The sequence below is a fragment of the Cygnus olor genome, chromosome 8 (genome assembly GCF_009769625.2).
Source record: "Cygnus olor isolate bCygOlo1 chromosome 8, bCygOlo1.pri.v2, whole genome shotgun sequence".
Classification (NCBI taxonomy): Eukaryota; Metazoa; Chordata; class Aves; order Anseriformes; family Anatidae; genus Cygnus; species Cygnus olor.
In genome coordinates this window covers 13,268,297-13,293,098 of record NC_049176.1, presented here as the reverse complement: position 1 = coordinate 13,293,098, position 24,802 = coordinate 13,268,297, and the positions used below count along the sequence as shown (strand labels likewise).

The window sequence follows — 24,802 nt, the reverse complement described above, 5'->3', positions numbered from 1 at the left end:
TGAATGAAGCAGAAAACTCCCCAGCAAAAAGTCGAAGTGGTTGTCAGGATATTTTTTCCTTAATGTCTTAGGATTATATACTTCAACTCATTACTATCATTCCTAGCTTTCAAGTCTACACAAAATATTCATTGGAAAAGCCCTACGAGATATAATAGACCTTAGTCTCATAGCAGATTCTTGAGGCACGTTGTAGAATTCAATAGAGAAGTATAACCCTCCTACAGAATAATTTAAAAGGATATAGTAAATGTGTTTACTCAAGTCAATGACTCTTGGAAAGATCTCCCAGCTGCCTTATGCTCAGAAACACATGCAGATGGGTATCTCCAAGTGGCTAGTCCAAACTTATGGCTTCCAGCAACCAACTCTTAGGCTGTCAAGTCTCTCCAGTATACAGCCCAGACTTACAGCCAATACAATATTTGGCTTCCAGACCTCTTAGCCTCCTCACCAGCTAGTCTGGCTCAATGTTCATTAATGATTAGTAACCAATGTAATGATTAATAACCATGCATCTGCTATGGCCTGATTTCTCTCACTCAGAGATAAATCCTTTTTCTTTTCACAAAGGAAATGGCTTACTACTCAAAAGGAACAAAATATGTGTTGGCAATCATATAAAGCAGAAGAAAATGCTACAGTGAGTGCTGGTTGCTAGGAGACGTGATTACACAACTATCAGCTGATGATAAGTAAAAGTCTTTTGATCCAGGAATTAATAGTCTTTTGGAAAGGACCTTAGGAAATCTTCTAATCTATCTCTCTGCTGCCATATGTATCATCTAAACCCAAACCACTCTTCACAAATATTTTAAGAGGTTGTTTATAATAGGTTTTTACTAGGAAAAAAAATATGGAATATGCATCATATTCTGGTACGACTGTCCCATGTCATATCCCCTTTTTCCTCTCCTAGTTTTCCATCACAGATCAGTTCACAGGACAATGTTTGTGTCTCCTTATGTATATATTGTATGGGTTTCCTGACATAAACTGCAACTAGCTAGGGAGCTTCCCGTACCCAAAAAGCAATAGTAGGAGCATATGAGGGCATTTGAGCTGCTTGAGAAGTTGTTGGTATAGAAGCATAGCTACTCTTGGCACCACAACTACCTGTGCTACTTTGGATGTTCAAAGGTAGAATCCCCGCTACACATCAAGTAACTGATGCTACATGTGGTAAGTGGGTAGAATTAATTTATGCAATTGGCCTGAACAGGGAAACCCAATCACCCAGGAATACTGGAAGAGATCATGGACTGGCCAGAAGGCAGAGATTTTGGAGTATCTTCTGTGGAGGTAACTCATACCAAAGAGGCACCACCATACAATGAATTATCAGAATATGAAAAGCATTATGTTTTGTTCACTGATGAATCCTGTCATACTGTAGGAAACTATCAAAAGTAAAAAGCTGCTGTGTGGAGTCCAACAACTATGAGTCATGGAAGCCATGAGTCAGTTTACAGAGGTGAAAGCCATCCAATTAGCCCTAAAACTTCCCAAAAGAGAAAAGTGGTCAGTACTCTACCTCTATACTGACTCATGGATGGTGGAAAATGCCCCCTGGGTGTGGCTACAGCAATGGAAGCAGAGCAACTGGCAGTGCAAAGGTTAACCCATCTGAGCTGCTGCACTGTGGCAAGACATGGCTGCCCAAGTGGAAAACACTAATGTAAAATGTCAATAGCATGAAGCCTGGCAAATTGATAATATTGGACCACTCCCACAAACCTGCCAAGGCAAGCTCAACATACTCTCAATGGTAGAAGCTACTACTGAGTGACTGGATACATGCCTAGTGAGCCACTGCCTGAAACACCATCTGGTGGTGGGTGATGGGAAAGAATGGGTGCCTCAGGTGTGTGCTTCAGGATTTAACCCTTGGAGAAACTAATCTGTAATCTGAGCAATATGTTGTAGAACCAGCAACAGGCCAACTCCACAAAGAACAGGGCAAGTGTAGCAATGACCCAAGCTAAGCTGGTGTTGGCATCCAGAAATTGAGCATGCTGCTTCTCCTGTCCAGTGTAACTGCCTTGGCACGTGAGGCCTAAGTCATCTGTGGTTCTTGTGAACATTTTGGGAGAGACCCACTGAATAAGAAAAAATAATATCTATATATCTGTTAAGGGACAATAAATAGTGGTGATGAGAATGTATACACCTGTGTGTGTTAGATGCAACAATAATCTGAATATACAAATATACTAAAGTAGGTGGAACCTAAGTGTGACACAAATGGTACGGAGTAAGGGGTGGAGGTTATACTGGGTCTGGCTGGGATGGAGTTAACTTTCCCCATAGCATCCCATATAATGTTGTGCTCTGCACTTGTAGCTAGAACAGCACTGATATTGCACCAAAGTTTCCTCTGTGTTCTAGCACAGCATCCAGTCTCTCTGAACGTCCCAAAGCCAGTAGGCTGGGGATGGGCAAGAGGTAGGAAGGGGGCAGCACCAGGGCAGCTGACCTAAACCAACCAAAGCGATATTCCATATCATATGTCGTCACACTCAGGAACAGAAGGTGGGAAAGGGGAAGGAGAAGGGGTTATGCTCGTTGTTTTTTTTGCATAGAGGACATCTCCGCCACCTTTCCTTCCTTGCCTGCCCCTCCTGAATAGTATATATCTACTGATTACACCTGGGCAGTGGCTACCATCTCCTCCTGTTTGTTACCCATGCTGCATGCATTTGTAAGGAGTCACTTCATTTGGGCTGAGCGTCTACGCTTTTAGGTATAGAGTTTTAGGACATTTAGGGGTGTTCCTCACTCTTCTGATAGGTACACCCTTCCACCCTATTGCTCGCAAGCATGTGAGCATCCTGGTTACCCAGCTCCCGCAGGTTCATTAGTTTAAAGCTCAGTTCACTAAGGCAGCCAACCTTGCAGCTAAGATTCTCCCTCATTGCTTTTCTAAATAGCAGGACACCTCTCTCCCCAGTAACCTGTATTCATTAAAGTGACTTCCATGATCATAAAAGCCAAAGCCTTGTTAACAACACCAACTACATAGCCAGACATCCCCAGTGATTGATTGCCTTAGTAATTTTTTAGAAATAGTTTGTTGGATAATTTATTTCCTATCTGCTTTTTGAACAATTTACTTTTTTAATTTAGTATTTTTCCCCTTATTTAAGTTTTAAAGTAAGTTCATAAATGCTAGATTTAATTCTTTTCTTCCAGTCAGCTACTCAAATACTCCAATCTAATCCTTTTTATAAACTTCTCCAACTTGTATCTTTGTTTCTTCTTCAAAATTGCCTACATATATTCACTTGTTACACCAGCTACCTTCCTTTTGCCAGCCAATTCTGTTCGTAACATATACTCTCCATACAGCATTGTATTCTTTATTTATGTATAACCATATTTCAGGTGTTTTGATCAAAGAGACTAGTTACTTTGGAGATGACAAGATGTGAGCCTTTTTGCTCTTCCTGTTGGACTGTCTAGCAATACCTTTGTAACAACATCTCATATTTTCCCATCTGTGAACTTATATTTTTCAAGGAAGATGTGGTGTGTACTGAAATAAGATAAATGACTAGTGATTAAATCTTTAGAATATTTGGGTTTCAAACAAGGAATTCATTTTCTGAAATATTACAGAGTGTTGTTGATAGAATCAGTAAGAATTTTCAGACTGCCTATAAGTAGCCAGTCTCTAGATCAGTTTCCTGGCGTGGTGATAGAAGGTAAAATAGTGAACAAAATTATATTTTTTCAGAGATATATTAGAATCATATATGTAAAAAATACATTAATTATCTCCCTGATAGAAGGTAAAACAGTGAACAAAATTGTACTTTTTAAGAGATATATTAAAATCATATATGTAAAAAATACATTAATTATCTCCCTGAAAGGTGAGGTGACTTTTGGGGTAACCTATATAATAAAATTTTCCATCTCTGCTGAATGTTATCATTAGCAATATCAGAGTGAGGTTGAGTGACTGATAAGTAGACATTAGAATATTGTGCATAAATTCTGATGCTTCAGGACAAAAAAAAAAAAAAAAAGCCTTCGTCCTTTCAGGGCAAGGCGCTTCCAAAAAAAAAAAACAATCTATTTCAAAATATTCTTTAAGTTAAACCAAGTATTGTGATTTAACACAGGGATGGAAGAGAGTACTGAAAAAGATAAAACTGTGAGAACTCACCAAAAAAAAAAAAAAAAAAAGGATTAAAAGTAACAAAATAACAAGTGATGCACAACACAATTGCTCAGCACCACCAGGTGACTGATGCCCAGCCAGTCCCTGAGCAACAGCAGGCCCACTCCCCCAGTCCCCTCCAGTTTTACTGTTCAGCATGACATTATATGGTATAGAATATCCCCTTGGCCAGTTTGGATTGGCTGTCCTGGCTGTGTCCCCTCCCTGCTTCTTGTCTGCCCCAAACCTCCTTGCTGGCAGGGCAGTATAAGAAGCTTAAAAGTCCTTAGCTTAGTGTAAGCAGTGCTCAGCAACAACTAAAACACTGGTGTGTTATCAACTTTGCTCTCATCCTAAATCCAAAACACAGCACCATATCAACTACTGTGAAGAAAACTATCACAACAAACACAAAGCCACCAAGAAACTAAACAACAAGTAAGCAGAAATAATATTAAATATCAACCTAAATGATCTGTGAAAGCCATTCAAGAAAAACACTGAGAATTTTGATATGGGCATCCAAGTTCTGACTACAAACATGGATTGATGCAAACCAGCTGTGGTGGTTTCACAATGATGGCTAGCTAAACTCCATAACACCGCTCTGTCACTCCCACTCCTCAAAAGAACAGAGAAAGAAAATATAATGAAAAAAGGCTCACAGTTTGAGGTAAGGACAGTTTAATTAAAGGAAAAGAGAAAATCAAGGAAAGGCAGCATGGAAGAAAAGGGAGAAAACAATTGTTCTCTATTTCCCATATTCCCATAAATTCCCATAAGTAACAGATGTTCAGCCACATCTTAGGAAGCAGAGCGTCAACATGCATCAGCTGCTCAGGAGGACAGTTATTTTCATAAAGAGAACTGCCTCCCACACACACACACACACATCCCTCCCCCCTTCCTCTTTCCCAGCTTTTATTGCTGAATGTGACGTCATATGCTATGGAATATCCCTTTGGTAGGTTTAGGCCAGCTGCCCCGATGATGCCTCCTTCCCACCTCTTGCCGACACCCAGCCCAGCCTGCTGGCTTTTTTCCAGGGTGGGAGAGGTTGGAAAGAGTCTTTATGCTGTGCCAGCACTGCTTAGCAATAGACAAAACCTTAGTGTGATATCAGTGCTGCTCTAGCTACAAGAGCACAGCACAACACTAGAAGCTGCTTTGGGGAAAGTTAACTCCATCCCAGCCAAATCCAGTACAACAGCTCCTGTCTGTCCCCAGAGCTTTCAGATTTGAATGTTAAAGCCACGTTTTCAATGAAAGTGGAAATGAAGAAGCGTTACATTCCATTCTTTTGGGTTACAAATTACAATGATGTAATTTCAGGAGTAATTGAGTTTTCCATCATGCTAATTAAAACCTGAAAGATAGATTAAATGAAAGAAATCAGATTCTCTAGGGACCGGAAAGTTTTATATGTGTAACATTTATAATCCAGTTCACATAAGTAGAGTCGATTAAAGTTTCTGAGCAATGTTTTTTTGTTCTTGTGTCCTCTCTCTTCAGGAATTTGTAACCTGGGAAAAATTGGAACTGCTTCCAATTACAATAAATTTAGCACTGGATTCTTTACATCTTATTTGTTAATCCCACTATTTGGGGATAATATTAATCATGCCTTTGTAAAATAAATGTAACTATATTTTAAAGCACAGTAGTTCCCAAAGATGTGAAATATGAGAGAAGTTTGTAAACCGAAACCTGATGCAGATGGGTAATTCATGGTGCTAATTTAATGATTCTTCCCATCCTAAGTCTCTCTATATAGCTAGGAAGAGGAAAATAAAGGAGAGAGATCTTCCTAAATACAGCTTAAAAGGCTAAATTCAGCATGAATCATCTTGATGAGGTCAGCCTCTCCCTGTAGCCAACAGAAGGATCCTATAGAGCTGGGAATAACTATGCTGAAGTTTTTAGCCATTTTGAGAGCTCTTCTCTCCAAAATTCATTTATCACTTTTCCTTACCATTCTCAGCCATTTTCTTCAAAAGTGAAGAAAATTAACTCAATGACCAAGAGAGAATTTTTAATGGCTCATACTACTATATCAATACATGCATTTATTTATATACACACACGTATATATATAAAATCTGTGTGATAGTATGCTTAAAATATACTTCATACTTTTTAAGGAAAGCAATATTTGAATATGCAGTTATATGAGAATATATTCAACATAAAATATGGAAAACATACCCAGCAGATATGTTTGCCTTCATATTTATTGTTTAAATAATCTCCTGTAAGTATCCAAAATATATTTCATACATATATAAAGTGCATAAAAAATAAAACTACAACATAATAGGATATATTTCAAATTTACGCTACATATATTTCTCCTGTCCTTACAAAAATTATTTTTTGAACCATTTTGATTGTTATCCAGGGGTGTCTTCTGCAAAGAACTGATAAGTAACAGAGATGATCAAATGGCTGGTTGATGAGCTCTTTCTGCAGTGGAACTTTAAGTCTGATTCAGGAGGGTCACTGCCAGTCAAGAATTGAGTTATTAAGTATGGTTATTAATCTAGCCACGGGTACCTATTTCTAACATTTTGAACTTGGAGACTACAAGACAGACTTGAATAAACTGTAGTTTGTTCCTACTTGGTAGTTGAAGATTAACAAAATGAATTACTGTAGTGTAATAAGATACTTAATTTAGGCCATGATAAGTAAATTGATACTTTGGTGTTTTTAGTAACTCCAATAAATATTTCTATCTTTAATTTACTAATCAAAGTAAGAAGAAATAAGTGTTGGACATTCTTTTCAGACTTTACTATTTGCAAAAGGACTCTAACAATATATCCTGAACAGCTTTCATTACCTGAAAATGTTTGAATTAAAATTTAGTATGTGCACTTATTTGTGAGTCTATGTATGTGTACACATACCTTTTCCAGAGTTACCAACTTATTTGTCTTATGAAGCAGTCATAGTGTGCCAAATGCTTATTATCATTAGGTTTTGTTCTAGTTTATAATTTCCCAAATGGCTCAAAGCAAGGATTCGGTTCCCAAAATCCCATGCCATTGTCCTTCAAGTTCTATATATTCTGTAAAACTGATGCAAGTACTGAGAATTTAGATTGTTAAGTTTATAGAATTAAGGACTTTTGGGTAACGTTATTAATTTAAGTGCTAGATGATGAGCATTAGGGATTTTGAAGAACACACTCAATTAGGAATTGTATAGGCCATTAATTTCCTTGGGGATGTTATGAAGATTAATTAGTTAATGCTTTGACAGTGCTTTGAAGATAAAGTTAAAAGGAATCTTAAAGATTAGTTCCAACCCTCCTGCCAAAGGCAGAGAAAAGGGGGACCCCTCTAGGTTGATATCACCCCCTCTCAACCTGCTGGCCATGCCTCTGTTGGTGCAGCCAAGGATACAGTTGGCTTTCTGGGCTTCAAGGGCACACTCCTGGGTCATGTTGAGCTCTTCATCCACCAGAACACCCAAGTCCTTCTTTGCGGGGCTGCTCTCAGTGAGTTCTTCACTCAGTCCATCCTCTTGCACTTAGACTTGTTGAACCTCATTAGGTTAACATGGGCCCACTCTTTTAGTTTGTCCAGGTCCCTTTGGATGTCATCCCTTCCTTCTGTTCTATCTACTGCACCACTCAGCTTGGTGTCATCTGCAAAATTGCTGAGGGTGCACTCATTCCCATTGTCTACGTAATTGATAAAGATATTAATCACCACTGGTCCCAAGACCGGGTCCCTGAGGGACAGGACTAATCACCAGCTTCCACCTGCACATACAACCCTTGACCACCACTGTGGGTATGGCCTTCCTTATCCACTGCATGGTCCACCCATCAAATCCATCGCTCTCCTGTTTGGAGACCAGGATGTCCAGTGAGACCATGTCAAAGGCCTTACAGAAGTCCAGGTAGATGACATCCACTCATCCCTTGCCCTTGGTGAAGCTGACAACACAAAGCTGGGAGGAGTGTCTGATATTCCAGGGGGTTGTGCTGCCATTCAGAGGAACCTCAACAGGCTGGAGGTTTGGGCCGAGAGGAACCTCATGACATTCAACAAAGGCAAGTGCAGGGCCCTACACCTAAGGGAGGAATAACCCCAAGCACCACACAGGCTGGGGACTGACCTGCTGGAGTGCAGCTCTGCAGAGAGGGACCTGGGAGTCCTGGTGAACAGCAGGCTGACCATGAGTCGATAACGTGCCCTTGTGGCCAAGAAGGCCAATGGTATCCTGGGGTGCATTCAGAAAAGCCTGTTGCCAGCAGGCCAAGGAAGGTGATCCTCCCACTCTACTCAGCCCTGGTGAGGCCCCACCTGGAGTATTGTGTCCAGTTCTGGGCTCCCCAGTACGAGAGGGACATGGAATTACTGGAGCAAGTTCAGAGGAGGGCTACAAAGATGATTAGAGGAGTGAGGCACCTGTTGTACGAGGACAGGCTGACAAAACTGGGCCTGTTTAGCCTAGAAAAGAGAAGACTGAGGGAAGACCTCATCAATGTATATAAATCTCTGAGGGGAGGGTGTCAAGAGGATGGAGCTGGTCTCTTTTCAGTTGTGCCCAGCGACAGGACGAGACGCAACAGGCACAAAATGAAGCACAGGCAGTTCCAGCTAAATATGAGAGGGCATTTCTTTACTGTGAGGGTGACAGAGCACTGGAAGAGGTTGCCCAGAGAGACTGTGGAATATCCATCTCTGGAGATATTCAAAACCCACCTGGATGCAATTCTGCGGAATGTGCTCTAGGTGATCCTGCTTGGCAGGGGTGTAGGACAAGATGATCTTCAGAGGTCCTTTCCAACCTTGGCCATTCTGTGATTCTGTGATGCTGTGTTTTATGTGAGTACTGGCAGTGTTGTATGTGGCAGTGGTCAAGGCAGCACCTTGTCTGCGACAATCTGTGTGAATCTTTAAATTTCAGAAAAATCACTTATGAGAGGAAAAGTACTTGAATACAAAAACATAGCCTCAGTTTAGAGGGAGATTTAAGCTTTTGAGCCTGGTAACATAACTCTTGAGTATCACAGAGAAAAATCTATAAATTCCAGAGACCTTCCTAGGGATCCTTAAAGATTCTGCCTCTGAAGAATGACATAATCTTGTAGGCACATGTGATGGGTCACATTACATTTTCATGGCCTCACTTCATGTTCCCTTCCACTCCAAGATAATAAAAAGACTAAAAGTAAAAGCATCACCACTCTGTCACTGTGCAGGGAAGGAGGATTGAAGACTCTCCCAACAATCTTGCCTTTGATAATCAGAGTGGGAGGGCTCATTCACTACAGCAGCAGCAACTGATTTAGTTCATATTGAACTTGCTCTAAATTAACTACTGAATTAACTACAGACTGAGATCAGATATCAAAGTGTGCGACTGTTTCCTTTGATATCTAACATTTTGAATTTTTGTGTCATACAAAGCTGAGACAGGAAGAGCTTTCTAAATTTCACCCTTATCAGCAAAAGAAATTTATCACTTTTTATGTTTCCACTGTCGGTCATGCAGATTTTTGAACAGAAGGAATAAAGATTCGTAGTGCCACTTTAGAGAAACTTATACAGATCTGACAAAAAAAAAAGACTAAAAGTTCAACATACCCACCACTTTTCTACATTGATAATATAAGCCTAGATCAAGATCTCTGCCAATGATACTGGGAAATTTGATATAGACTTTAAGAGAGGCAGTATATTATGACGTTCATGCATTGCTAAACACCGCCTAGACAGTTCCAAAGATTTACAGTTTAAATACAATTAGTAGCAATGTAAGAGAAACAAAGATAATTAATTAGGATCTCAAAATAATTTGGAACTGAGAGGAAAACAAAAGCAAAATTCTAAAACTTCTGTTTCACTTGATAATTTAGTGTGCCAAATATTCTGTGAGAATGAATATTACTCATAGTAAAAATGAGGAAAAAAAATCATCACATTTAAAATGTTTCAACAAAAAGAAAAATCCCTACCATAGGATGGTTTACATTTTTGTGAGTTATTGGTTCAGGATAATAACAAAACATGTTTGTTTGCATTATCTGTGGCTTACAAAAGAGGATTTCTCTTTACTTCTACCACTTTGTTTTAATCTTACTTTTCTACTGTTACATCTCTACAATAATATTGTGCCACCTAATAAGATTATCTGGTACCACTAACTAATCTTGTTGAGGATTTCTGTAACTCTTAAAAATAGTTTTATTAACAATATTGAAGAGGATATAATGAATCCTGAAGAAACTCTAACCAGAAATACTGAATACAACATGGAGTCTACTGGAAGTATTTACAAAACAACAGGAGTTACACAAGATCTAAAATACCACATATTCACTTCCAGAAATCCTTACTTGAAGATTCATTTTCTACATTAATATTAAAGTCCTTAAGAAGTTAAATTTTTACTGTCAAAATCTGTTCACCACACAGTAGCAGCAATAGCTTCATAGGCATCTTCCTAGATGTGACTGAGATCATCAGAATGGACACTCACAGAAAGAAGAAAGGGGGACTGACAGAAAATAAGATTCTTGACTTCTTTTCTCTGTGACAGAAGGCAAACCTAAATACATTCAATATTTTTTTCTTCATAGGCAAATTTCCTGCAGAGTTAGCATGTATTATTAAATCAATAAAATTCTCCCATGAATTTAGTATTTTGTTAGGTTGATGAATGTTATTGTAGAAATGAGCAGTGATGCTTAAGATCAAGTTTTAAGATTAATTAAAAAGTGAGTAGATAGTGAGTCTCATACAGAAGCAATCAAAGTGTATAACCAAAGAGTAGCTTGTAGCTTATAACTTACAGTAGGAAATAATGAAACCAGTCCACAACTTAGAAAAAGCCTCCTAATTCAAAACTATTTCATACCAGTTAGCACAAGTTATGAGAAGTACAAAGGACTGAGAAAGATTTCAGTTTTAGAAAGAAAACCAAAACTCACATATTTTGTCAATCTTTCAGTTAGTTCACAGACAAAGAGTTAAATTCTAATTCCATAGAAATCTAGCATCCATCCTCATCTTTTCCTCTTTTATTAGAAACATGATTTTCATTAAACAACAACCTCAGCCCAAGGCCTTTTCTAGACAGTAGCTGGCCAACTGAAATTAATTAACTTGGGTATCATCACAGAGTATCAACTTCTGCAATCAACAATAATTATAGGGCAATGGTTGTGTGTCCCATTACTATCTGAGTGAGTACACTAAATAGGAAAATCATTGCCGTCACACCGTATTTTCCCCTGACAAATAATACTCATCTACAAACCAGTAATATGCTATGGTACATCAATGCAAAGGAATTTTAAGTAATGTATGAATTCATGGTAGAAAAGCTAATCATTGCAACTGACAGAGAATATAATTTTACAAACATTGTAATACTATTTGCATGTTATTCTATTTGCTTAACATCTCCATCAGCTTGAGGATTAATTCAAAGAAGCTTTCAAAAGTTCAGACAGCATTTTATTTTTCTACTTTTTTATTGACATTTACAAAATTGGACCCAAATGCTTTAACAACCCTCCAGTTCCAAAACTACAAGGCAAAAAAGGACTAACATTCAGTAGTCTATAAATCTAACAATTTCCTTATGAGTCTGTTTTCCTTGAAACTTTATGTCTTCCTTTCACCTATTTCCTTATCTGTTCTCTTCAGTAACATTTTCCATTAACAGTAGTATTTCTGCTTACCCCTCATTTTCGTCTCCATGTGTGCTCCACAACTTTTTCCCACCTCTATTTTATTTTTTGCTGTGTATGGTTTTTTATGCTTGCACCTGAAATAAAAACTGAATGTCCTGATGTCCAAAATATCCCTTGGCTTTTTGAAAAAGCTGAGTAAAAGCCATTCAGTGATTTTCTGAATTATGGAGAGGAAAACAAAAAATAAAATTTTGAAGATTTATAATTTTTTTTACCTCAATCCCAGATCTGAGGATACAATTCATCATTCTAGATGAACTCAAAGCACTATTCAGTAAAAATATGTAGAATCACAGAAGCATAGAATCATTCAGGTTGGAAAAGACCTCTAAGATCATCTAGTGCAACCTTTAACTTAGTACTAAAGACCACCACTAAACCATGCTACTAAGTTCTAAATCTACACACTTCTTGAAGACTTCCAGGGATGGTGATTCAACCAATTCCCTGGGAAGCTTATTCCAAAGCCATACAACCCTTTCAGTACAGAAATTTCTCCTAATATCCAACTTAAACCTCCCCTGGCACAACTTGAGGCTGGTTCCCCTCATCTTATCACTTGGTCCTTGGGACGAGAACCTGACCTCCACCTCGCTATAGGCTATTTTAGAACTATGGAAAATGAGATTCCAAATGCTTAGAATCTCATGGTTAAAGTGTTAGTTCAAACTGAAATTCATCCATGGTTTGGATGAACATTTACTTTTCTGAAACAAACAAGTATTTACTTTTCTGAAAAAAAAATAAGAAAAAAAAAGTCCTGAAAAAATAACAAATTTGCATTGCAGGCTTCATTACAGTCTTAGCAGAATCTCTACCTATCTTCTTTGCTTTGTAGGGATGAAGAACATATGGATAAGGATGCAGTTAACCTATACTGTTTGGACTTCAGAAAGTTTTGGGAAAATCCGTTATGAAAATCTTCTAGGGAAACTAAGAAGGAGCTCCATGCCTGGATAAAATAATAAAAATAATTAGTTAAAATAGAAAAAGTAGAGGTTGAAAACAAATAGTAATTTCTCAAAACTAGGAATTTTGGCAGGATTCTATGCTGAAACCTGTTTTTCTACATCTTTATAACTCCTTACATGAATGGTCAATATCCTTATAATCTCATAGTCTCTTACTCAGATCCACTGTTACCATCATTCATAAAATCACAAATCCTGGTGAGCTTGTTATGCTTTGCAGATGATAAGAAATTTAAAAATGGATAGTGATGAAAGGATCTTATGAAGAACTGAAAAATGTTTCTATGAGAATTTATAACTAATAGACTGATAAATGAAATTCACTTTGACTAAATGTAAAGTGATGTCCAGAGAAGAAAACAAATTGCATTCAAATGATAGGTCTTAGGCTGCTCATTGATACTCAGGATTGAGACACTGCAGCTAAAGCAATCAGCTCTGCATTTGGCATTAGCCCAGAAGCAAATAAAATGTTAGCAATTGTTAGAAACAGAACTATTGTGAAAGGAATGAAATGATACACAAATAAAACAAGAGCACATCAGCATTCTGTTGCATGAATCTTTGGCTGATGCATGTTCAGAACACTGCACAATTCTGTTTACATCATCTTAAATTACTAAATTACTATAGCAGAATGAACTGGATTGGGGTGGAGCTAAACCATAAAACTCATTCACTCACAAGCAACAGGGTGATCTTGAGCACCTATCAGAGTAAGTGAGTAATGTCCCGCAACCATCAAAAAGGTTCTGTGAAAAAGGTTAGTCAGTCAAAGAACTAAATGAACTGCCTCTACAAGCATGCACACACAGCATGGGTTAACAGGAGGAGCTGATAACCACCATCCAGATGGAAAATTAAGATTTTTAAGTGCTGTCATGGAAACTTGGTAGGATGAATCATACCACTGGATTACTGCAATTGATGGTTATAAAATGGTCAGATGGGAAAGGCAAGGAAGGAATGTTGGGGGGCTGCCCTCTATGCAAAAAAAAAGCAGGATTGATTGCATAGAGCTATCTTTGAAGAACAGAAATGCACAGATTGAGAGCTTATGGGTGAAAATTAGAGACCAAGAGAATAAATGAAACTTTGTGGTTGGTGTCCACTAGAGGCCACTTGATCAAGGAGAGCATGTTAACGAAGAGTTCTTTCTTCAATTGCAGGTCCTGATCCTGCTAGATGACAGCAACCACCCTGACATCTGCTGAAAAAGAGCACAGCAAACAGCAAGTAGTCCAGGAAAGTACTAGAATGCATTTGGGAAAACTTCCTAGTGCAGGCGATAAGAAAAACAACCAGAGGAGAGGTTTTGCTGGACTTGTTGCTTAGCAATATGGAAGAACTTATCAGGGTGGTCGAGAGTGGAAGTACTTCGGACTACTCCGTAAGAAGAGACCAGAAGTTGCCTCATGTTAGATAAGGGGCAGCTTCAGCCAGCTCCAAAAGGGACCTGCCGCTGGCCAGAGCAGATCCTTGAAGAGGCCAAAGTCTGCTTTCCTGAAGTACAGGGTCATGAGCATGATCCTTCCCCAAGGATCTTGAACTCCACTATTTCATGATCACTGCAGCCCAGGCTGCCCTTCATGTTCACATTTCCCACCACCCCCTCCTTGTTGGTGAGAATGAAAGCCAGCACAGCACCTCTCCTCGTTGTCTCCTCTATCACTTGGAGAAGGAAGTTGTCATCAATGTATTCCAGGAACCTCCTGAATTGCTTATGCCCTGCTGTGCTGTCCCTCTAACAGATATTGGGGTGGTAGAAGTCCCCCATGAGGACTGGAGTGTGTGAATATGAAGCTGTGGAAGTTTTACCCTCCCAGGCAGCCAAACTCCACCACAGCTGCTCTCTCATTCCCTCTCCTCAAAGGAAAATGGGGAGAAAGTATGATGAAAATAGAAAGGAAAAAAAAAAAAAAAAAAAAACTCACAGGTTGAGATAAAGACAGGGAAATTACTCAACAATTACCATCACGGGCAAAAACAGAATCAGCATAGGGAAAATAAAATAATTTATAGCCTATTACTAACAGACTAGAGCAGTGAGAAAGAAAAGCAAACTAAAAAACACCTTTCCAACCTACTCTCTTCTACACCACCCCCCTGAGTGGTGCAGGGGAATGGGGACAGGGGGCTGCAGTCAATTCATGACTCTTTGACTCTGCCGCTCCCTCACGGTCGCTCTCTGCCCCTGCTCCATGTGGGGTCCCTCCCACGGGATGCCGTCCTTCCCAAACCAATCTTGCTGGGGCTTCCCACAGGCAGCAGCTCTTCAGGAACTTCTCCAAATATGGCTCCGTACAACAGGGTCCATCCATCAGGAGCAAACTGCTCCAGCACGGGACCCCACGGGCGGCAGCTCCCCCCAGGCCCCTGCTCCTGTCTGGGCTTCTCTCCACGGGCTGCAGCTCTGGCCTGGGGCCTGCTCCTGCGGGGGCTCTCCATGGGCCGCAGCCTCCTCCAGGCCACATCCACCTGCTCTGCCGGGGGCTCCTCCACGGGCTGCAGTGTGAAGATCTGCTTCATGTGGGACCCATGGGCTGCAGGGGGACAGCCTGCTCCACCCGGGGCCTCTCCACAGGCCGCAGGGGAACTGCTGCTGCATGCCTGGAGCACCTCCCGCCGTCCTCCTGCACTGATCTTGGTGTCTGCAGGGCTGGTTCTCACTCCTCACTCTCCCAGCTGTTGTTGCGCAGCAGGTTTTTTTCCCTTTCTTAAATCTGCTCTCACAGAGGTGCAAACAACATCACTTATTGGCTCGCTCTGGCCAGAGGCAGGTCCCTTTTGGAGCCAGCGAAGCTGGCCCTTATCTAACATGAGGCAGCTTCTGGTCTCTTCTCACAGAAGCTACCCCTACTCCCTCCCTGCTGCCAAAGCCTTGCCATGTAAACTCAATACAGAAGCTTCCTTTATCTTCTTGCAGATGTTCACATCTAAGGAACCTGAAGGTACACAAGTCCATGAGACCTGATGAGTTGTATATGCAGGTCCAAGGGGACTGGCAGATGAAGTTGCTAGGCCACTGTCCATCATATTTGAGAAGTCGTAGCAGTCCAGTGAAGTTCCCAGTGACTGGAAGAGGGGAAAAAATAAATCCCATTTTTAAGAAGGAAAGAAAAATAAGAACCAAGGAAATACAGGCCACTTAGTCTCACCTCTGTGCCTGGCAAGATCATGAAGCAGTTTCCTCCTGGAAACTCTGCTAAGGCACATGGAAAATAAGAGGTGCTTGGCAACAGCCAACATGGCTTCACTAAGGGTAGATCATCCCTGACAAATCTGGTGGCCTTTTACAGTGGTGTTGCAGAATTGCTGGATAAGGGAAGAGCAACTGTCATCATCAACCTGGACTTTTGCTAAGCATTTGATAAAACATCCTTGTCTCTAGATTGGAGAGACATGGATTTGATGGATGGACCTCTTAGTGGACCAGGAATTGGCTGCATGGTCACACTCCAAAAGCTGTGGTCAATGTCTTGAAGTCCAGATGGAGACCAGAGACTTAGTTTTCCTCTGGATCCTGTACTGGGACCAATATTACATATTACAGCGGGATCGAATGCAACCATAGTAAGTTTGTGGAGGACACAAACTGAGTGGTGCAGTTGACAAGCTGGAGGAAGTGATGCCATCCAGATGGACCTTGACAGGCTTTAGAAGTGGGCCTGTGCAAACCTCATGAAGTTGCAAACCTCACAAAGCCAATTGTGAAGTCCTGCATCTGAGTCAAGGCAATCCCAAGCAGGAATACAGGCTGGGAAATGAGTGGTATGAATGCAGCCCTAGAGAGAAGGACTTTGGAGGTAGAGGTGGATGAATAATTGCGCACAAGCTGGCAATGTGTGCTTGCAGCCCAGAAACCCAGTCATATCCTGGGATGCATCAAAACAGCATGACCAGCAGGTTGAGGGAGGGTGAATCTTCCCACCTACTCTGCTGCCACGAGACTACACCTGGAGTATTGCATCCAGGTTGTGGACCCCAACACAAGAAAGACACAGACCCCTTAGAGCAGACACAGAGGAGGGCCACAAAGGGCCCTCAAAATGCAGCCCAAGACACAGTTTACTACATCTTTCATTCTATTAGGTTGTAGTTAGGAAAGAAAAACTCTTAGCCCTCTCTACCAAGAAATGGGTAGCTAGTGTAAAATTTTGCATTTTTTCCATGAACCCTAATGAGAACAAGAAGCTTTATTTTGTCAAGAATAACTGATGGCAAAGTGATGAAAATGGCATCAACATTCTGAGATTTGACTTACAGTGAAACATTAGCATAATATTTGGAAAAAACATTTCATCTTTTGGTAACTCAGTTTATCCACCTTTTCCCCCTGATCTCCCTTGTTTAGAGTTCTTTTTATGTCATCTACAGTTATCTGTGGGAAAATGGGAACATGTAAATTCCATGGGCATTATGGTAAAAAAAGAAATAAACTGTAAATATCAATGGATCATTCCATCGTTTAAGACTATTGTACAGAATCATAAAAAAATCTGCCAATTATAAATAATATCAGGACTTCAACACTTTTTTATTTTTGCTTCAGTACTTACTCAGTATCTTTTGAATCATTTAATTTAAACACAGAATATCCTTCTATAGAGCAGCATGGCACTGATCAATAAATAAATAATAAAAAAAAAAAAAAGAATATACTGACTGTTTGCTAAACTCTTCCTAGAAAGTGAGAAATTAGTTCATTCTGGTTGCAGCAAACTGAGGAAAACATCCTTTATGATGTCAGTGCAAGGAAACATTACATTTTAATAAAGGCAGATAATGCACTACTTTCTCAGTTCTATGTTGTGAACAGGGACGTAAAAAACAATTCACTATAACTGATTCAGGCCTTTTGAGAAAATACTGCAGTTACAGAAGAGCAGTTCTTACTGCAGCTAAATCATGCATCTAAAATATGCTGGCTTGAAAAAAAAAAGAATTGAAAAATAGTAATAAAAAAGCCTTTGCATGTGGCATGGTTTCATTAATATATTTTCTTCTGAAGCTTCTGAATCCCTTTTACTTCGAAGTCAAATGTTTCCCTAAACTTGAGACATAAAGTATGGTTTTTCCATACCTAATTAGGTAAGAATTTGAATGCCTCCATTTAAAAGGATGGAAACAAGCCATTAATTGTAGGTTGAAATCTACAGTGTTGGATACATCAATACTTTTATCTAAATTTCTCCAAATAATCTACAAAAATAAAGCCTTACTCATTATTTTTGAGGTGGAACAAGATTTATATTCTCTAACATGGGGACAACATATTGAATGCCTGCTATGATATTATTAAAATGAACTGAAGTTTCTAGATCCAGGAAAAGACTAGTTTAAAGTCAATTTTTCTTTAGATCCATAACAGCTCTTGAAGAATTTAGAAACAACATACCAATTCCTGCAGGTGATATTTTTCTTTTACTGTTTTAAAAAGCAAAGTCAAAACAGAACCTGGAGGTTATTAAGACATCTTTTTTAATATCATAATATACAGGGGGGCAATAAAGAATGATCCTGTGGGGCTAAGCTCTTTTGTCATAGTATACTGAAACTATTGACAATATTGTAAATTCATCATTTTTTTCTGTTATTGCTAATAAGAAACATTTAATATTTGAAATTGAAATGGAAGCAAGGAAGTATATATCAATGCATGTTCATTTTAATTGACTTATTATAGCTTTGTACTACCTCATCATTCTCTCCCCAAATGCACTGACATATTTTCATTTCACTCTTACGTGCTGAATTACCTAGGAAGTGGAGGAGAGTGGGAGAAAAAACACACACATACACAGTTCTCCTTGCATGATTGGTGATCCAGGAACTTAATTATCTCATAAAAATAATCTAACCAAAAAAAAAAAAAGTGACTAAAAAGTGACTGAAATGAAAAATAAAATTCAACAGCGTAGTCTGAAAAAGGCCAGAGATTGTTTCCTTACAGTGATAATTTACGTACACGCTCTATAGTATGCCCCTTCATTTCCTACCTTTGTAGCCATGACAGATGTAGAGAGACTATAAATGGAAGACTTAATTAATTAATTCATTTCTATTTTGAAGAGTCATTTCCAGTGCATCTGTAGCAGTGAATCACATGCTGTGTAAAAATAATGAAAAAAAAAAAAAAATCAGTCCAACATAAATGAAAGCAAGGACTTTTCTACCTTAGTAAGGCCTTTGACATGGTCCTATATGACATCCTGATCTCAAAATTGGAGAGAGCTGGATTTGAAGGGTGGACCATTCAGTGGATAAAGAATTGGCTTGAAGGTCGCAACCAGTGAGTGGTGGTCAATGGCTCTATGTCCAGGTGGACGTTGTGTGGAATAATTACCTGAGGTGACTTGGAAATTGAACTGGTATTCACATTTTAAAGAAAATGTACAGCGTTGAAGAAGCTTTCCCGGTGGAGTGTAGCTGCACTACATAGAAGTTCCCTAGGCATCCAACCTTAGATGTAATCACACTTGGGGAACCTGGTGTGCTGACTCTAAGGAACAGCACAGAGTGTAGGAGACACCGCAGCTAGGCTCTTGACAAGAGGGGGACTCGCCTGATCTTGTGCACACCAAGATCAATAAGCTGCATGTTTGCTACGCTGAGCCAATGACCTGTCATGTTTTTGACAAAATTCTGTACTCTAGTGAACTTTCATAACAGTTGCTCATATTTGTATTATAACAACATTCAAAGTTAAGGCCTCAGTCTTGCAAAAAGTGCTCTGGGAATCATCCATGTGCATAAAAATATCTAAGTGTATACATTAAGGATTAATGTAAATCTTTACATATATGCTCACATGCTTTGTTGAATAGAGACTGTTTTTTGCATGGACTTAAGTTCTTTATTGAACTGTAGCCCTAAATGACTGCAAAAGTCCTATGTTCTTCCTATAAGAAGATATAATTTGATAATAAAATCCTGTTTTAACTGTGGTTGGAAAAAATCTGATTGTGTTACTTTAGAATATGGTGTTCCACCGAAATCATATCAAATGATATACAGAGCAAACACAGCCAGTGTGGTAGAAGTTCTCAGCTGCAGCTGAACATCTATGCCTGGACTTCTGTCTACCCATCAACCTAATGGCCCCCAGGGCTCCATTTTAGGGGCACTTCTCTTCAACATTCTCAGTTTGTGGAAGATACTAAATAAGGACCAGCTGTTGACCTCCCTTGAGGGTATGGAGGCTTTGAAAGAGATCTTGACCAATCTGAGGTATGGGAAATCACCAACGTGAAGTTTTACAAGAGCAAGTGCTGGATATTGCACCTGGGACATTGCAACCATGGATAAATGTTCTGACTAGGGGACAAGAAGGTGGAGAGCAAGTTGATGGCAAGTTGAATATGAGTGAAGAATGTGCCCTGGCAGCCAAATGGACAATTGTATCCTGGGGTACATTAAGCCCAGCATTGCCAGCTGGTTGAGGGAAATTATTTTCCCTCTCTACTCTGCACTGGTGCAGCCTCAGCTTGAGTAATATGTACAGATTTGGGCACCACAGTATAAGAAGGACATAAAACTATTAGAGATCATCCAAAGGAGAACTACAAAGATGGTGAAGGGTCTTGAGGGCAAGACTTAGGAGGAATGGCTGAAATCACTTGGTTTGTTCATCTTAGAGAAGAAAAGACAGAGGTGCAACCTCAGTGTGGTCTGCAGCCTCCTCACAAGGGGTAGTGGAGAGGCAGGCATTGATCTCCTCTCTGGTGACCAGCAATAGGACCGGTGGGATTGGCTGTGTCAGGGTAGAGTTAGGCTGGATATTAGGAAAAAATCCTTCACAGAAAGGGTGGTCAAGCACTGGGACAGGTTCCTCCCAGGGAAGTGGTCAAAGCACCAAGCCTGTCTGAGTTCAAGAAAAGTTTGGACAAGGCTCTCAGACATAGTTTGAGTTTTGGATCGCCCTGTGTGGAGCCAGGAGTTGGACTCGATGATCTTTATGGGTCCCTTCCAATTTGGGATATTCTATGATTCTATGATTCTATGATCTATGACCTCTGCATTTTGCTTGATTGGTGGGGAAGGAAGAGATGAGTTTTACTACAGACACAGCTCATCAAAAAGCATTATTATGAGCATAGTGGGATTTTAGGTTCAGTCAGGACAACAAACTTCAAAGCTCTGCCAAAAATAACATGCTGTTGGACACAGTCCTAGTGAGTTAATATGAGATTACTTAAGAAATCTAAAACAATTTCTAAGCAGTTTGCTAATAAAAATCTGGCATTTTCATCTATGAGTATAATTCTACTGCACAGCTAAAGAGAAAGGAACACTAAAGGAAGGAAGGGAGCACCCTATAACTTTATTTTTGTAGGCAGTAAATTCATTGGCTGAGCTCAGCTAATAGAAAATTTTATGAAATATTAAACAATGTGTAGAGATACTCCACCTTAAGGATATCTTCTTCTGTACTTTCCCCTGCTTTTTTTTAATATGCTTCCAGGAAAAAAAAAAAAAAGAGAGAGAGAGAGAGACAGAGAAAAGTAAAAAGAATTTAGTACTAAAGTGACAGAGTAGTCATCAGAGGCAAGAAGACCTGCAGTTTACACAGTTCCCTTGTGAAGCTGTATTTTGCTTGATTTGCTATATTGGTTTCATTAATTTATCCTGTAGTCCATTCCCAAGGAGAACAGAATACATTAAGCTATGTCAGCAAAATTCAGTGGAGCTGCATTTCATAACTAAGAAAATCTGAAATTCATTAGAATTTGCTACAGTTCATCATCCTCTCTATACTTCATCTTTTAACAAAAAACTGCATGTGAATTTGTGAATGTAGGATGTCATGTTTATGCATTTTGCATCACACTACTTTGCAAGGATAGGATAAAATTGAGCAAGAAGAACTAATGAGAAAAAAAAGTAATGTTTTTATCCATATCATTATAGGTTGCTTTCAGAAGATAACAATACATTAATTGTCCCAAGCAGACATAGTTGTGTCATGAAATGTCTTTGTGTTAGAACAATTTTACTTCTTTCTCCTCTAGAAACAGTCTCTTATTCTTAATCTCTCATCTCAGTCTAGAAAGAATCTCTCCAAACTCAACAGAATGGAGGGACAGGATGCCATTCAGATGGACCTTGACAGCCCTGGGAGTTGGGTGCTTATGAACCTCGTGAAGTTCAGCAAGGCCATGTGCAAGGCCTTTACTGCAACTGACTCAAGGCAAACCCAAGCAGGAATACAGGCTGGGAAATGAGTGGATAGAATGCAGCCCTAGAGAGAAGGACTTTGGAGGTAGAGGTGGATGAATAATTGCACACAAGCTGGCAATGTGTGCTTGCAGCCCAGAAACCCAGTCATATCCTGGGATGCATCAAAACAAGCATGACCAGCAGGCTGAGGGAGATGAATCTCCCCATCTACTCTGCTGCCAGAAGACCACACCTGGAGTATTGCATCCAGGTCGTTGGACCCCAACACAAGAAAGACATAGATCTCTTAGAGCAGACACAGAGGAGGGCCACAAAGATAGGCTCCTATAAAATAGGCTGAGGAGAAGTTTTTTGGTTTTGGTTTTGGTTTGTTTTTTAGCCTGGAGAAGAGAAGGCTCTGGGGAGATCTTACAATGTTCTTTCAATACTTAAAGTGGGCCTACAGGAAAGATGGGGAGGGACCCTTTATCAGGGAGTGTAGTGACAGGGGTAATCTCTTTAAACTAAAAGATGGTAGATTTAGATTAGATATTCATGAGAAATTCTTCATGGTGCAAGTAGTGAGGTATCAGAACAGGTTGCCCAGAGAAGCTGTGGATGCCCCATCCCTGGAAGTGTTCAAAGGCATGTTGGATGAGGCTTGGTGCAACCTGGTCTAGCGGAAGGTATGATCCATCTTTCTCCTATTTGGAGACCAGGATGTCAAATGGGGCCATGTCAAAGGCCTTGCAGAAGTCCAGGTAGATGACATTGGTCAGTCTTCCCATATCAACTGATGCAGTCACTCTATCATAGAAGGCCACCAGATTGGTCAGGCACAATTTACCCTTGGTGAAGCCATGCTGGCTATCTTGGATCAGCTCCTTGTCCTGCATGTGCCTTAACATTGCTTCCAGGAGGATCTTTTCCACGATCTTGCCAGGCACAGAGGTGAGGCTCACTGGTCTCTAGCTCCCCAGGTCCTCCTTTCTACTCTTGTTAAAAATGGCAGTGATGTTTCCCTTTTTTCAGTCACCAGGGACTTCATGTGACTGACAGACTTTTCAAATAGGATGGAAAGAGGCTTGGCAACTACATCAACCAATTCCTTCAGGACACTCAGATGTACATCATCAGGCCCCATAGGCTTGTACTTATTTAGTTTTGTCAGGTGGTCTCAACCTGGTCTTCACTTACAGTGGGTGGAACTTTGCTCCCACAGCCTCCATCTATGCTTGTTGTGGTTTAACTGCCGAGCAGCTAAGCACCACACAGCTGTTCGCTCACAACCCCCCGCCAATCCCATGTGGGATGGGGGAGAGAATCAAAAAAAAAAAAAAAAAAAAGCGCCTGTGGGTTGAGATAAAGACAGTTTATTAGGACAGAAAAGAAAGGACAATAATAATGATAATGATAACAGTACTACTAATAATAACGTATACAAAACAAGTGATGCACAATGCAATTGCTCACCACTCGCTGACCAACACCCAGCCTATCCCCGAGCAGCCGGTCCCCCCCACCCCGGCCAGCCTCCCTATATAATTGTTCAGCATGACACCATATGGTACAGAATATCCCTTTGGCCAGTTGGGTCAGCTGTCCTGGGTCTGTCCCTCCCAGCTCCTGCTGTACCCCAGCCTGCCCGCTGGCAGGACAGGGTGAGAAGCTGGAAAGTCCTTGGCTTAGTGTAGGCACTGCTCTGCAACAATTAAAACATCAGCGTGGTATCAACATTATTTTTATCCTAAATCCCAAACACAGCACCCTAGCAGCTACTAGGATGAAAATTAACTCTATCTTAGCCGAAACCAGGACATAGTGGGTTCAGGGAAATAGAAGACTTGGGAAGCCTGACTGTCAGTGAAGACTGAGACAAAGAAGTTGTTGAGTACCATCAGCCTTCTCCATGTCTGTCGTTACCAGTTCAACCTTCTCATCCATCAGAAGGGGCACACTCTCCTCGGCCTTTCTTGTCTGAGCAACGTACCTATAGAATCCCTTCCTGTTATTCTTTGCAATCCCTTGCCAAGCTTGGTTCCATCCATGCCTTGGCTTTCCTTATTGCATCCCTGCACATCTGGACTGCATCCCTGTACTTTTCCCAGGCCACGTGCCCCTGCTTCCGCTGCCTGTGCATTTCCCTCTTGCCTCAGTTTGACCAGCAGGTCCTTGCTGAGCCATCCTGGTTGTCTGCCCTCCCTGCCCACTGCTTTATGCAAGGGGATGGAACGTTCTTGTGCTCTAAGGAAAACATCTTTAAAGAGTTGCCAGGTCTGCTCAGCTCCTTTGACCCTAAGGACAGTGTTTCAGGGGATCTATTTATTTTTCTTTAAACGTATTCTTCTGAAAGAAATAGAAGTAGAAAGGGCAGCTCTTCATCATCATTTGTGCTTTTGCTTTTTTATTAACCAAAACCTGATAACTAACAATCAGAAATCATGATGGTTTATGGTAGGAAAACAGTGTTCCTAATGCAGGAGATAAAAAGGTCCCTGGTGACATGAATAGAAAGTTCCTAAAAATAATGTGGTCTGCAGAAAACTCTATTGAGATTAGATACTATGTGCTTTATAATTAGAAAGGAAAGAAATAAGATTCTATTACTGACTTTATATTTTCTTCGTATGCCTGATTCTTCTGTATTGCTTTCTCTCATTAGAATGCTGTCTGGACAAATAAAATTTCAATATATACTGTCTTTTTCATATACATTCTTAGAGATTTATATATAAGGACATGATTATACTGTCACTAATTCACCATTTTACTAATACCAATTTACTAAAC

The 24,802-nt window shown here is 40.1% G+C and overlaps 1 long non-coding RNA gene across 2 annotated transcripts in view; it reads right to left on the bottom strand.

Moving 5' to 3' along the window:
- Nucleotides 1-4,226: 4,226 nt before the first annotated feature.
- The window catches only part of LOC121074045, a 39,766-nt gene continuing 19,190 nt past the window's right edge, over nt 4,227-24,802 (bottom strand). The window contains exons 2-4 of one of the 2 annotated variants that reach the window (XR_005822080.1): nt 18,853-18,962; nt 8,884-12,834; nt 4,227-5,531 (exon numbers count right to left, since the gene is read on the bottom strand). This is a non-coding gene — a long non-coding RNA (uncharacterized LOC121074045). Of the gene's footprint in view, nt 5,532-8,883; nt 12,835-18,852; nt 20,362-24,802 lie in introns of those variants that run through there. The other variant, XR_005822079.1, reaches the window with a different exon arrangement.